The following is a 16,743-nucleotide window of genomic DNA, read 5'->3' on the forward strand; positions in this document are numbered from 1 at the left end:
CTTTCAGATGAAATTATTTCTGGCTTTCAGGTTGTGAATTCGCTACCTCTCAATTCAGGTAGCTCTCTAATTCGTCTCGTATGTTTTGAGTCACGAGACTCAAAACTGATGGTCTAAACGGGATTAGAACAAGGAACGGCGCATCAAAATCACGTTAGCTAACAATTCCGCTAAGCAGTTTTTCTGCATCTTGAACAACCATTTTGTTTTGTAATGCTTTGTATGAACTCATACGTCATATATTTTGACGCATATGCTAAAAAGATAAAGAATACAGGGTAAGGCAAAATTCTGGATATACCTATGTGAAAATCGAACGGTATAAGGAATCATAATGTCGTTTGTTATGGTGTCTATAAGTGGGGGCTATGACGACAACGCCGGCCAACTTGGACTTGGTCTACATTTTTTAAATGGGAATTGGGTCATGTCGCATATCATTATACACTGACCTTCTTTGAGGAATACACCTGTGCAATCCGTTTTGTGGTATTTTTATTTGTGTAAGAGTTATGACTTGTTAAATTTTAAAATTGCAAAGAGGTGATCAATTTTCTTTATCGTTGCAGGTGTTCCACAATGGCACTTACACAGGAGGAACGCATTGAAATTGTGTTAATGAGTGGTGGACGAAGTACCAAAGTGATTGCTGATGACTTACAATGCCCGACATCCTAAGAGAAATGACATTTCACATATCCTAAAGATATCGCAAAATGGATTGCAAGGTGCATTCCTCAGAAACTGGTAGTGTAAAATGATATGCAACATGACCTCCTTCCCATTTGAAAAACGTAACCCAAATCCAAGATGGTTGATTTCAAAATGGCTGCCGCTATTGCCATAGCTCTTAGAAGCTGTGCCTTCACCTATAGACACCCCATACCAAACGACAATATGGTTCGTCACACCGTTCGACTTTTATACGGGTGTATCCAGACTTTTGCCTCAGCCTATAGCGCTAATTTGCTGAAATCTTTTGTAGCAATATAGTTTCTCTGAACTTAAATATAATTACTGTACATTACTTTGTTTCTGATGTTAACTTATCTTTAAAAGTTATAATATCGGGCAATACAAATGGATATTGCATGTAAACAGAATTCATTTTCGATATCACTGTTCTAAAGCGAGGAAGAGGGACTTGAGTCAATTCACCTGGCTACGCCACTGACGTAGTTTAAGAAGCAATCCATTTGGTAACAAAGCAAGTTAGTATTGTCATGTAGATCAAGTACAATAAAATTAGGTCGGGTATGGACTTTTGGGTTTCGCGTAGAAGAACGATGAACATTTATTGAGACTTAATAACAACTCAAAATGTGTTACTACGTAAAAGTAAGTGGATACTCTAATGGGGTTCGGGGTACCATGAATACCTTATTTATGCATTTTTAAATAATTTGAAATTCTCTAAAATGTTCTAAAGAACGTTACTGATATATGCTTACCGAATAACCGCAACTCAATACGCCTTATGGTTACCCAAATGCTATGGGGAAATAATTAGGCCTACTGAGGTCAAAAATAGTTCCAATTCAAAACGCGCGTCATCATCATTTAATACAACTCTGCGTACTCTTTAAGCTGCTCTGAGCTGATTCATGGCTAAGCGGTTAGCGTCCGTACCTTTGGCGTGGGAGATCGGAGTTCGATTCCCGACGGGAGCTCATGTAGTTCGGATACGACGTGAACCATTAGTTCATGTCTCATACAGCCTCGCTGCTGAATACATGTTAAACTCACAAATCAAATAAAAAATTCCGGTAAAATCTTTAAGATGCCCGGAAGAAATTTAAAACTCAAGTAGTATTTTTGAATTAATTGTACTCATTTAACACACAAGGGTACATTCATAATCAACTGCAGAATTCCCAAAAGACTCTTAATTAAGGTGCATATGTTAGTTTTCTAAAATTTATCCTTCTTATAGCGTAGACCCAAAAGCCCAAATGAATTATGACAAGGGGCAGAGTGGTAGACCGGCTTAGGGCTTAAAGGTACTGCGCATACTTCTGGTGGCTGAGGTTCCTAGTTCGATCTCCTGCCTAGGGTGGACCACATCGTGTCCGTGAGTTTTCTCGGAGTACTTCCGTTTCCTCCCATATTTTTATTTCACCAATTCTTCCATCATCATCATCCTAATCATCCGTTTTCCTTATCTTAAAGAGCAAAATTGTGGGACCTTAACCTAAAAAAAAAATCATTATTTTCTGTATATAGATTCCATCAAAAGTATTTATAATTCCTTATATCTCAGTTGATATATCAGATAGTGACATGGAATTTTCTGTTTTACACGACTCGATGTACTCTTGAAATTGCCCGAAATAACTTAGAATTGAAGTAGCCTTTCTATAGAAATTGTACTGAGGTACTCACTTAACCCACAGTGGTACCATCTTATTTAATTTTGGTTGGGCATCAAAAATTGTTTCCGAAGTTCTGACATCTAATACACTTTTACTTCACAGTGTCTCTAGCCGTTTGGCTGGAAGTTTCGGGCAAACACATCTCTATCATCTATCACTCTTTAAAAATGTAAAGATATATTTTCAGAAGCTTTGAAATTTAATCTTGGTAGGCCTCATGATATTCTAAAACCCAATGGAGATAATTAGGTTCTAATTTAGGATAAAATAGCTTCTGGAATGCTTATTTCATGATCGGTTTCGGAAATTTCACCATCTAACAAAAAAACCCGATAACTGTATGATGCTTCTCTTTATATGATGTCTTAATATCCGTTACACATATCGAGTTCTAGTTTTCGTTGGACACACGTCTGCAACATTTTGAAGACTTGTTTTGGAAGTATGTATATATTAGTAGCATGCACTAATACCCACGGTACGCACAAAACCCCTTAGGGGCGTACATTTGTTTTGGAGTGAAACTGTTCTGGGAGTTGTTAGGCTTTTTTTTTTAAAAAAAAGAAAAGTTGTACCATGTAGTACGCACGCTCCTATAGTATCGTTTTCATTTAATTGTTTCTCTGTAACCGTTAGGCATCCCAACTTACTGTTTTCGATAAGCACATATCTGTAACGTTCTCCAGAACTTCCTTACCGGTAAGTCATATTTTGGAAATTTTTAAAAACGGGAGTTTCATAAACCTCACTGAACCCCCAAATCCCATAAGGATATGTGTTTTAGGTTATAAGTGCTCTTGGAACTGTTGTTAGGCCTCTCTAATTAATTTCTCGAAGTTGTACCGTCTAGTACACAAGCCCTACATACCTATTGTATCGCTATTTTCCCCATTCTCGTGCCGTACACGTCGCCAACACCCAGTGGCCCACTTGCAGGCAAATCTCAATTGTGATATAGCGACGTGTCGAACGACTGCCGCTAGTGTGCCACTGGTGGCAGGGATTCCTCGAGTCAAAACAGCTATCTAGAGTTCGAGTGTTGTGTTACCACCGCGTAGCATCGATGACTTCATTTTCGTCCTCGCTGCTTCGATTGGTCGCGGAGAATCGCGAAGGGACCAACACGAACTGTCGCCAGTCATGTGCATGCGCTTATCATTATTCTTATGACGACTTCTTCCTAAAGTGAGCTCCTAAGGTCAAGAGTAACCCCTGCCTCTACATCATGAATTGAAAAATCTTAAGTGCGTATACTTGTATGAATTTAGGTGGCAACTGTCGCCGATCATTAGAAAGTGAATATGGGAGAAGTATGAAATAAGTAAATAGACGCGTGTCATTTTGTTGTAAAATTACATGGCAAATGCATTTATCTGGACCCAAATGGCTATCCTGGAATATACAAGGTTAAAGGAGCACTTTGATTATCCAAATTAAAAAGACTTCAACGATTTATTCCTCTACAAGCGATGTTTTCTTCATTGTCTTCGTGACGAATTAGCCCTCCCCGCTGATCTAGTGGCTAGCACGTTCGCCTTTGGTGTACGGGGTCCTGGGTTCAATTTCCGGTGGGAGCCTTTGGAATTTTAACTGTCCTGGATATGTATGTGTTCGTGTCTCTATCGAATTTAGTAAAGGTTAAAGAAGCCTTATATACGAGGAAACTCGGGTGCTCAGGAAACTGAGGTATGATCGGTTGATCTTTAAAAAAAAAAAAAAAAAAAAGTCAGAAGAGCACGCGACTAGTGAATTAATCCCAAGGTTGGCGGTTCGAGCCCACCCCAGAGAACTTTTTTTTTTTTTACTTATTTAAAAGTGTTTTTTAGATTCGCCTTAATGTAAACAAATCACGCATATATGCAATTTAACGTATTTTGGGGGAATAATTTTGTGGTTTATTGGCGTTCCGTCGCGTCTCTGCCGCTAGTAGGCCGCTGATGTTATAATTTTCAAAACGGAAGTGGGCCACCACGTAGCGTCGCTGCGGGGCCGCCAATTTTTAATGAGATGTCGCTAGTTGTCCATCGATGGTCCACCGACGCTTACGGCATGGGGATATTACGGTAACCATTAGAATACCGACTTGCAATTTTCGGTAAACACACACTTGTAACGTTCTTTAAAACTTGGTTAAGACATTTTTGAAATTTTTAAAAATGGAGTTTAGTGAACCCTATGATAGCCTAAACCCCATATGGATGTGTACGCATTTTGCATTGAAACAACTTTTGAGGTGGTTGTTAAGTGGCAGTAATTAATTTTTCAAAATTGCACAATCTAATACGCAAGCCCTACACCTCTATCGTCTCCTTTCTTATTTCCCCATATTTAGGTAAATATAAAGGCGTTATCGAGTTTATGTCTTCGGTAAAGATATATCAGTAACGCTCTTTACAACATTTTAGAGATCCTCTGTGGCTAAGCGGTTAGCGTACGCGCCTTTGGCCTGGGAGACCCGGGCTCGATTCCAGGTGGGAGCTCATGTGGTTGGAATTCCATGTTAATCAGTAAGTCCCTTCTCATATAGCCTCGCTACTGAAAGGGACGTTAAACTCAAACTCAACACTTTAGAGACATATTTAAGAATATTTAAAAATGCAGTTAAGGTACCTCCAAACCCCACTGGGGTATCTATTCTTGACATTTTAGAATATTTAAATCCATGCAGAAATGAGGTACCCCATGCAGGGCTGGATTAACCCATGTGCCCGAGGCTAGAAAAATATATGGCCTATGCTAACTTCACCTAATACTTTTCTGTGAAAGTACAATAGGAAAGTTAAGGGAATATGTTTCATATCTTTGGTCATATTTTATTTTATGATGATGATTGTATTTTCATGACTGTTTTTAGATACCCAGTTGAGATTTTGATCAGAGTGGAGGCCCTTGTCCAGCTGGAGGTCCGGACCTATAGCTCCCCTAAGCCCCCCTTAATCCGTCCTTGACTCCATGGTATCCCCAAAGACCATTGAGGTGTCCATCTACTTTTTCGTAGTAGGGTGGAGGTACCGTTTATGGACACTTTCATGTTATTAGTCCTTTTTTAAGCTTCATGCTGTTTTCAACCAATCGAGACAAAGCTTACTAAAAGCAGTAAACTTTATTCAGTCAGTAGGCATTGCGACTTTAATGAATACGGATATGTTGTTACATTTTGTGTGTTGTGAGGCATAGAATTCTTTTTTTTTTTTTTTTTTTTTTTTTTTGTGAAATTTCTACAAGTTTTTCCAAAAAATAGTAGAAAATTCATCTCGTGGCCTAGAATATAGAAACTTAGTTTCCTGGTAAGGAAAAAAAAAGCTATATTTCCTTTATAATGCTGTCGTAACTGCCAGAACCTCAAAACACCAGAAACAAATGGAATGGACATTAGCGGGTCAAAATATTCTGTGAGTAACCAGTTATGACCAGTAGGTGACCATAAGTGGTTTCATACTTGTTATTGTGTATGGCCCCTTTTGCAATTGTGATAGTAATTTGATTGTTTATCAATAAAAGTAACAAAAATAATATTTTATTGACATCACAACACATATTTCCTGTAGGCCTAAATTGACAAATCCATTAATACACCTACATGTTAAGTTATTTTAAAGTACAAAATAAAACATATTATGACATAACAAAAATTTCTTAACCCTACCTAATCATATAATGGAACGAAACACAACAGATCTAGCCTGCTACACTTGGTGTAAAATGTTGCGTTAGCCAATATGTGAACTTAATGAAATTTCTCCGTGTGTGAGAGAACAAGTATGTTGATGTTATATTGAACAAAATATCAAATTTTGAGTATGATATTCAATGTCTCTAATGAGCTCCTTCGCGGCTAAGCGGTTGGCGTACGCACCATCGGCGTGGGAGATTCGGGTTGGATTCCCGACGGGAGCTCATGTGGTTTGGATTCCAAGTTAATCAGTAGGTCCACGTCACACTGCTGAAAGGCGTTGAACTCAAATTCCAATTCAATCAATGTTTCTTATATGTAGATTCAGAGTTGATTAAGTTGATTTTAAGTTTGATGTCCCTTTCAGCAGCGAGGCTATATGAGACGTGGACGTACTAGTTAACGTGGAGTTGAGTTGATTGTGAGTTTAACGTCTTTTTCAGCAGTGAGGGACGTATTGATTAACATGGGATCCGAACCACATGAGCTCCCGCCTAGAATCGAATCCAGGTCTCCCACGCCAAAGGCGCGTACGCTAATCGCACGAGGGAGCTCATTAGAATATCATACTCAAAATTTGATATTTTGTTCATTATAGCGGCATACTTGTTCTCTCTTACACGGAAAGAGTTCATTAAGTTCGATTAAGGCGGGAATCGAACCTGGGTCTCCCACACTAAAGGAGTGTACGCTAATCGCTTAGTCATAAAGGAGCTCGAGTGAACTCAAGGGAAGCACAGTTGGACTCAAAGGAGCTCGTGTAGACTCAAAGGAAGTAATCATTGAGAATATCACAAGTAAATATTTTGAACGTTATTTATAAATTGCCAGAACCTAGCCTTAAAGAACGGGATCGAATGGTAGTAAATGCATTTCCTGGATCTGTAAAAAAAAGTTGAAAAACACTGCAACATTGGTCTTGTTCTATGATCGACTAGTTTTGACCTATTTATTATTCTATTAGGCAACTTCTTGTTATAGATAAACGTGCAAACTACAAATAAAATGGTATATATCTAAATCATGCTAAATCGGTCCTGCTTCGATTAACACTGGGGACACTCGGTCGAAAAAGTGTAAAACGCCTTTTCAGGCAAGCCATCCTGAATGAGGTTTTCCTGAGTTTTTCTCATTCACGCCAGGCAAATGCCGGGGTAGTACCTAACTTCTAGGTCCCAGGCCGCTTGCTTTCTTTCCCAATCCTTTCTTCCTTCCATTTACCTGGAAAGTGTGCTCGCTGAGGGACGTCATCCCTCATACGTAACGGGCTAACACAATAGATCCCTAAAGCCCAGAAATATAATTCCTTATCGTAAATGCTAAAGATAAATAATTTTGTAATGTAGCCTATATGTATCCTTAGCATTCAGACATAAGTAAGCAAGGGCCGTATACCTAGGCTAATTTCATGTATAAGTAGGCCTACATGATCTTTGGTGTCTTTTTACTTAATATATTTTAATTTGGAATTTGATTTTTTATATTTATTTTGAGTAACCATAAATTAAAAAAAAGGTGGCTATAAGCAAAAAGAATGGCCAAAAGTGGTGAACTATGTATTATTTTTTAAAACGCTTTTTCATCAACTTTTAAAGACAGTAGATAACGATTTAATACGAAAATTCACAAGAGTTCAAGTTAGAAGTATATGCTTTCAAATCATAAATAGTGGAAATATATTTTACAAAAATATATACGACGAAAATGAAAAAGTCCTTAAAGTGGGCATAACCTGTGCCTCTACCCTAATACATTTTAAGTAAGTCCGAATAATATTTTTCAAAATTCATCCTACTTCTACCCTAAACCCAAAGTCCATACCCGATCCAAATTTCTTTGGTATACTGTACAAAAAAAAGTAGCTACCCCACAAAATCTATGCTCCTCCACTTACCTTCCCCCCCAAAAAACTCGAATCCCTAGTTGTTATAGTACGTTTATTTTTTATTTGTATTAACGAAATCTTAAGAAATTTTTACATTTTCTTGGGCATATATTCCGAAGTTGGGCGTCCGCTTTCGTCAAGTTTTTTCACTGTTATCTCCTTTCCACACTTTCTGCAATTTGTTATTAGGTTCATTAATCCGTGCTCTTCACAAACTTTTAAAAAATTTTGCTCGTTATCAATGCATTCCTTCACAAATGTTAAAACTGCTAGTTCATTGCCCTTGTACATTCGCCATATTGGTAACATAAATGCTCGTTTCTTTCCCACAATGCAACTGTTCGGTTACCTTGCGCCAAGTAGTTCCCTCCGCTCGCCATATAGTCCCATGTTTATAACCGCTTATATATAACAAATAAACAGATTTTTCGAGACTCTTATATATTATCAAGGACACAAACGATCAAATTATCCATATATTTCCTGTAAATTTTAAAAATTTCGCTGGAAATGGACGCCCAACTTTAGAATTTAACCCTTTTCTTGAGCCAGAGGGAGGCTCTGGCCCCATCCTGCCCTCCCCTTCGGGTGCCCATGGTTATCCCTTATCTTGCTAATAATGGATGTTCAATACATGTACTGTGACGAAACTATCCAGTGCAAAAAGCTTTTTTTTTTTTCCGTGTCCATCGCCTCACCCTACTTTGACTGTAATGATTTCGCACCTTGCCGTAATTGCATTTATCAAGAAAATAAGGACAGGTATTAAACAGAACAATTTCATATAGCTAAGTACCAACAACGAACTTAAAGGTCATAAAATAATGTTACAGTTTAGTATTTTAAAAACAACACGAACACATCCAATATTTCACACAAATCAATGTAGTATAGACTGGATGTGAAGGAGTTTAGTCCAACAATGTCTTTCCGCCAATTGCAAGACCCGGATATAAAATCTCGTGACAGTTTGACTATCTTTTGTAACACCAGAATCTATTTAGTTTAGATTAATATTTTAAATATTTGATTAACACTGATAGACCACATTACTTGTTATAATATTTAATGCTATGATAGCTGTATAATGTTAATAGGACTTATTTTTGCATTGCTGCCATAAATTTCAGCTCGAAATCTGAAACAACAGCCATCTTGGAAACGATATAATGGCATGTTTTCATTTATTAGTGTAATATAATTATTATTATGATAGGAAACTACTTAATTAAAAACCTTCTGCTAAATACTAAATCGGTTAACTTATTATTAATCATAATTATGATCAATTAGCCAAATATTTAATGGTTTCATACCTGATAACGCGTACAAATCAGAACACCCACTTTCTTACTGTAGTTGCTGACGCGACGCTGGCTAAAATATACCTTTTCTATGCGGAAAACGATTTAATCCGCTGGTAGATAGCGCTGTCGGTCAACATTTAGCTCACGCCCATTGGTAGATTTTAGTAATTGTTGTTTAATTCTGACTTGAAAAAAATACACGCCTGACTTTCTTCTAGCGAATATAAAACTAAATCTGAGGCATATATTGTGTTATTGTTATTTTCCCATTTTTGATAGGTGGTTTTATAAAGAAAAGAATTGCATTTAATATTAACAACAGTAATATATTTATGACTAATCAAGATGTTTATATAAGCAGACTTACTCAACATAAATAACGTGGTAGAAATGAAACCTTGTCACTTAACTAAAAATACAGAAATAGCCAGATTCACACACAATTATGACTTAAAACCAGGGGCGGATCCAGGGGGGCGATCGCCCTCCGGAAGAGAAAACTTTCTTATTTTATATATAAAATAAAACCCATCAGAGAGATCTTAAAAGTAGCTCTAAGTAGCAGTATTACGACCTACCGCCCCCCAGAAGTCCGTCCTGGATCCGCCCCTGCTTAAAACCAGGGGTAATAGTTAGGGGGAACGAGGGGGACACCGTCTTCCCACTTCCAGAAAATATCTGTGGCGTCCCCCCACTTTCTAATCAAATTACAATGGGCAGAGATAGTCACGTGAGACGGCGTGACGTCATGCGTTAGCCCTGCTTAAAACAATTTCAAGTTTAACGTTCCTAAAGTTAAACGTTAAGTTAAGGATGGTTTTAAATCCGACGAACCATTTGGGTTGTACACTCTTTATGTGCCCAATGTTAAATGAAAATGCAACGTTGTCATTTAACTAAACACTACATAAAAAAATGAAGTTACTGTTTGAAATGGAAGCTTGCCGTTGACACGTTAACGTAAAAGACAGTAATTTGATTCACTTATGTTGTGGGTCTAGGTAAATGGCAAACGTCGCATTTCCATGTAACATTGGGGAACATAAAGAGTGTACAGCCCAAACGACCCGTCCGATTTTTTTTTTTTTTTTTTTTTTCAGAATCCTTCACTTTAGATTGAAAACATCATATTTGGGGACGGTTTCTCCTCTTACATTTTGATGTAACTCTGATAATAACAGACTTACCCTATATCAGGGGACTTTTGAGATACCCTGTGGTATTTCGGGTAGACCATCACTGGACTACTCTAATGCAGGGTCGTATACAAGTAGAGAAATACACTCATTTCTTAAATCTTAACTTGAATGTAAAATTATGTTCCCATTTCGTTACTGCATACGAATGCCAATGGTTGGCCAGATAGCTTTTAGCCCTTTTAAGATTTCCAGTTTTTGAGGTAAATTTCAGACTTTCGGTCAAACAGCTACTGTTTTTTTTTTTTTTAAACTATTTATCAAAGAATCATGGTTCATACTTCGTTGTTTTCACAATGGAGCATCCTTTCCAACCACTCGCTTGTGCGTATTATATACCAGAAACGGCAACATTAGAGAAAACTGAGAGTTTTTTCAAAAAAAAAAAAAAAAAATCAAAATTTTTGTACCCTCTGGCCCGGGCACAGAAACATATAGGCCTATATATAAACTCCATTTTCTTCAGTATAACGAACCCTTTTCAATCACACCATTTACATGTCCGTATAGTACACCTGAATCGGGAAATTCGGGAAAACCGGAAATATTTCTGAAAGAAAATCACCCCTTGGAATATCTGGCCCATCGGGCCCAGGTTCACGTCGTAGGGATCTCAAAAAAGTCGGAAAATACTCAAAGGTGCGCACAATCCGTATGCAAAATTTCAATCTGATATCTTGAAAGCTAAGGGCGTGAAAAAATGTTGAAGTTTGCCTTAAGAAGAAATAAAGTAGTCACGCCCCTCCGGAAAGTTGATCATAATGTTCCAAAACGCATCTGGGTTGTTCTTTGGTACATGCTTGAATTGACCAGTAGAAAAAAAAACGGCTTAAATACCTGTTATAGAACCTAACAAAGCGGTCAAAGACTACACTACTGCATGGTAACAAAAGTTACCATAAATCTTTAAAGGGTTAATTGTTTTGTGGTCAGTACATCGACTCCAATTCGCCCTTATTTCTGGGTTGTTAAATTGGAATATTGATATTTCTTAATTTATCTCTCAAAGTGATTCACAACACTGGACCAACATCAAGACGAAATCGAACCTAGGAGTGGTGCCACCCTAGATTTCATGGACCCCAAGACAAACTTTTTGTGACTCTCTCTCTCTCCGTAAACTATCGGAAATTTCAAACTTGAAAGAAAAATACAACTGAATGAATAAGCCTTAAAAGAATATTTTTTCCCATACCCTAAGGGTTTCCCTTTATGTGGATCTTTGTTGAAGTACACGAACTACTTAATACAAGCAGATGGAACAGATATTTAAACAAATTGTAAAGAATACATTTAATTCAAAAATACAGTAGAACCACTCTAATCCGTCATCTTTGGGCCTGGGGGTATTATCGGAACGCAAAAAAAGTCGGTTTATCAGAAAATGCAGAAAAATACGGATTTACAGTAAAATAAACACTCTCTGTACTCAAAAATGACTGTATTGTTCTTTACAGTTAAAACGAACAGTAAGCACTAAAAACTCCACACCACAATACAGTACAGAAAACACGCACAATGTAAGAAGCGATAAAAGAGATGACAGAGCACTAAAGCGCATATGCGGTAACAGCAAGTAAACAACAATGGGCCTCATGAATCACCAAACGAGTAGGGGCAAGTTCGGCTATAGCACGGTCGGATCAACCAAAGACAAACAAGAGGAGTTCTACCGTAATTGAAACTTCATGAAATTTATATCTACGATGTTATAGCCAAAGTTCTGAATTTAACCGTTGCGGTCATTTCAGGTTTTCCCGTGGTGGTGGTGGGGACTGCCCACAGACGTAAAAGTTTTACGTTCTTTTCTTAATAGTATACAATCAGTAGCGTCATTTCAGATTTGGCTTGGGTGCGGGGCAAGACCCCTTGATATATGTAAAATTTTGCGTATTTTACTAACTTACTACTATTCTATTGATAAAATCTATATAAATCTCAAACTCAGGGGGGGGGGGCAAATGCCCCTCCCTACCGCCCCTAAATGATGCCCCTGTATACAATTTATTAAAAACATGTTTCTCAAACGCAGGGATTCAACTGTCCAAAGCATTGCCAATTGAAACAACAGAGAACTAAGAATATACGAACGTAACTTTCAGTCGATTATGTCCAGCCTTGAAATTCGTAAGCTTAAGTACATGGAAAATAATAATAAATAAGAATCAGGGATTGAGTTGGAAGCAGTTCGCCTGGCTTCTTACTCTTCCAGCTATATGTTGGTCAGCTAACACTGATTTGGCCTCTTTAGTGGCAACAAGGTAATATGTCATTACTCCACGACTAACTTTCAGTAATCGGTGAAGTCCTGCTGTGACGTGAACTGGTCCAATGGTCTCTCGACTTTGAATTGAATATATGTTTTCTATTGATCGCTCCCTCCAATAACGTGTCATTTCTTGTAATAACAAAACAGGACATATCCTTAATACACTCGGGCTTTAAGTAATTTCAATTTTAAATATTTATTAGCTTTAGACAATGACTAGTCCAGTATGCGTTTCCGATGCGTTACTCCCGCAGCGAATGCAACCTAGGTACCTACTCAGTAATTTTACTTTCGCCAGAGTTATAAAATCACACTGCGAGTCAGTCAGGGTTTCCAGGTCTTACTGCCACACCTTTATTCTCATTCATGAGAAATAACCCTATTGTGTTACATAGATTTTTCTGTGATTAGCTAATTTTTCGGAATTTCTTTGTATTTTCGTGAATTTTCTTTTGTTATACACGCACATACTTTATAATAGCGGAGTTCCAAAATTCTGCACTAAGCATTTTCCAAGTAGCTGTTTCTTGCTAAAATCACCTTGCCTGGCAACACGCCTTTCCTTTTTGTCTTCCTTTAGACATCTTTTACTGATTCCGAAACATCAGGCGGTCTATTGTTCCGAAACGCACCAAATACGCTCGAGCCTACGTATTCTGCGCGCTTTTATTGCTTTTGAAATTGCAGCGCATTGTGATTATCCACCCACATTTAAATACATGGTTAGCGTATTCCAAACGTACGCATAAGCCATAAAAACGCGTTGCGAACGCATTGCATAGCCGTGTACTTACTTACAAGGCAGTGAACCATTAGATCCATGACACTTGTCATTTCTGGCATGTCTTTAAGAACAGAAACATCCTACGTTTGTTCTTGTGTTTTGACTTTCTTTCGACGGAATTCCATAGAAATCGGAAGATGATTTACCCATAAATTGAAAAAATGAAATGAAATATTTGAGTTTTACGTACCACGGTTATGCCGGTTAGGCTAAAGGAGACGGTGATGATGAATAATGAATGAAATGGTGGAATGAAGAAAGTGGGAGGAAACGGGAGAACCCCGAGAAAACCCACACACACGGTGATTGTCCACCACAAAGTTCACTTGGCGGGGGCAGGGATCGAACCCGGGACCCCAAGCATCAGAGGTGAACGCTCTACTACTGAGCCACCGCAGCCCCACACGAACCACCTGAGAATCCGGCAGCAGTGAAAGCAATATTCATAATTGTAAGCGCGAAAATAAAAATAAATAAAAAAATAAAAAACAGATGCACATGATGCACAGCAGAAGGTGAATGCACAAGAAATGAAGCCACCCTTCTCATATCCACCTCTTTCTTGAAATGAGAGTCATGTTGTCATTTTAAAAATATAAAGACAATACTAATATTATATAACTCTTTTGTTACAACAAAATATGCTTCTATAATTTGGGAACCATTTTACCTAAAACCAAAGCAACAAATAGAAAAGGTACAAAAGAAAATGTTAAAATACATAACATATAATACATAACATATATTACATTATATTAAAATACATAACATAAAATACATAACATATATTAGTTATAAAATTGATAATATACCAACTCGTTATGTATCTTAGAACATATTTCTCAGGCAGGGGCGCCCGAAGAAAATTTTCTAAGGAGTAGAACGATATTGTATATTTGTAAGTTACTTCCATTCTTCTTTTAACTATTTTGGGCAAAAGGTGCTATTTAAAAGTGCATAGGCTGTGATTACGAAGAAGAGGAATATATATAGAACAATATGTTGATGTTGTATGATTTTTAACTAACCGCTGTTACCGTAACAACACATTTACTGTTTTGGGGTTGCTATGACAATCTGTTCTTGCTGATTAGGTGACTGAGAGAAGATAGTTATTAAAAAGTCGACATTAAATAAAATTGATGTCGACATTAAATAAAATTGTAAAATTATTTCAGTGTATTGCAATTGATATTTTTTGCGGAATATATAGATATAAAACTACAAGTTTGCTATATTACGCATATATTTTCGTGAGCCAGAGAGGCCTGGGCTCCACCCTGCCTCCACCTCCGGGCACCCATATTCTCAGGAGATTCCAGCTTTTGTTATTGGAAGATAGAAGGTTCATTCAATGTATGTTGTACTTCAGAAAGCTTATTGATAACGAAAAGGATAGTCTTTCTTAAGTAAATTATCAATCTATTACCGTCCTCAAAATCTGAGATTCAGACGAATGTTTTATATGCCTGATAAAACGAATTTAGCTAAAAACAAAAAATTCTTCGTTGTATAGGATATATGATACGGGTAATAAAATGCATTGTAAGGGCCTGGATATATTAACAATTGAATTTCTCAATATTTAAACAAAATTGCGTCCAAATGTTACTTAATAAAGTGTAAAGATTGTGATTATTAAATTTTGTACATATTTGACTGCATCTAAGTGAACAAATTATGGGTAATGGTTAATTGTTGGAATAACTTCACATGTAGCACATTGTGCACCATTATAAAGATAATTTGAACTTTGTAGTTGCCTTCGGGTGTTAAGTACAAATAATAATAATAATAATAATAATAATAATAATAATAATAATAATAATAATAATAATAATAATAATAATAATAATAATAATAATTATTATTATTATTATTATTATTATTATTATTATTATTATTATTATTATTATTATTATTATTATTATTATTATTATTCCATATGTACTGTCTCGTTTTGCTAGTGTCATAATAATGAGGTTGATGTTTGTATAATTTAGGATGTTTTTTTAAATAGGTGGAGTGGTTCATGTACATCAATTTTAGAGTTTACAAAAAGAAATACTTTTCTTTCCCTCGAACACTACGCAAGTCCTTTTATAGTGTCACATATCTTCTTGTTCAGCTTCATTAATTCTATCCAGTGGCGTATTTAGGGTGGGTAGGTATCGTGCTCAAGCTTTTCCCCCGAAATAATTTCATTATTATTGTTTAGCATTATACATACAACAAAAATGCTTGTTACTGGTTCTCACGCCCCCTCCGAAACAAGATCCTAAATACGCCACTAATTCTATCGATGGTAATCCTCTTATTTAGACACTTTTCACGTTAATTTCAATAACTAACGTCAATTACTCGCTTCGCTGGGTTAAAATACGAATTTAGGAATGGGCACAAGTAAGTTTGAGCGAGTTTTCTTTAAAACTCGACTCGACTCGAAACAGACATCCTTGAATTCGGCTCGAAAAATTTCCTCCAACTAGATCCGAATTCAGATCGAGTTTCGAGTCGAATCGAGCCAAATCCTGTATATAGTTTCATGTACTCTCTTCAAATATCCTACATAGACAATATAATTATCAATGATACTACTACAACTACTTTATAATAATGATAATAATAATAATAATAATAATAATAATATTATTATTATTATTATTATTATTATTATTATTATTATTATTATTATTATTATTATTATTATTATTATTTTTATTACAACATCATGTATAACATGAAAGATAGGTGGTTTGTATCTCAATACTAAAATCTAGTTGACTGCCGATCTCGGTCGTCGAGAAGTCTTCAGAAGGTAAGGACATAGTTTACGAGGTTCTGGGTTTGAATTCCGGAGGAGTAAGTATTCGGGCTCGAATTGTTAAAAGTTATAGTTCGCCGACCAAACATGTTCAAAACTGCTTGGTCCTGGTTTAAGGTTGTCAACAGCTCGAGCAGCTCGGCTCAGAGCTCATTCACTAGCGAGTCGAATCGAGAAGTGAGTTGAGCCAACAGCTCACCCAACCGATCCGATAGCTCATCCCAACCGAACCGACTCAAGCCAATGGCTCACCCAAGCCGAATCGAACCGAGATGATGGCTTACCCCAACTGCGCCGGTTAGAGCCTTGCCGGTTGACATCACTACCCGATTTCGGCTTTTTGCGCTTGGGTTCAAAAATCCGACCGTATAAGTCTCAAACTTTGATGGTAAGAAGTATAGTATATACTTATATTCGTGCTCACAACATTTAG

The 16,743-nt window shown here is 36.9% G+C and overlaps 1 protein-coding gene across 3 annotated transcripts in view; it reads right to left on the minus strand.

Moving 5' to 3' along the window:
• The window catches only part of LOC145683712 (uncharacterized), a 194,763-nt gene that overhangs the window by 154,414 nt on the left and 23,606 nt on the right, over positions 1-16,743 (minus strand). Inside the window, exon 1 of one of the 3 annotated variants that reach the window (XM_081755165.1) lies at positions 9,247-9,314. The exons of the other annotated variants lie outside the window; for them this stretch is intronic. The gene's annotated coding sequence lies outside the window, so the exon portion shown is untranslated. Of the gene's footprint in view, positions 1-9,246; positions 9,315-16,743 lie in introns of those variants that run through there. 3 annotated transcript variants of the gene reach the window in all.

This window comes from Thermobia domestica, chromosome 4, assembly GCF_964235325.1.
Source record: "Thermobia domestica chromosome 4, izTheDome1.hap1.1, whole genome shotgun sequence".
Lineage (NCBI taxonomy): Eukaryota > Metazoa > Arthropoda > Insecta > Zygentoma > Lepismatidae > Thermobia > Thermobia domestica.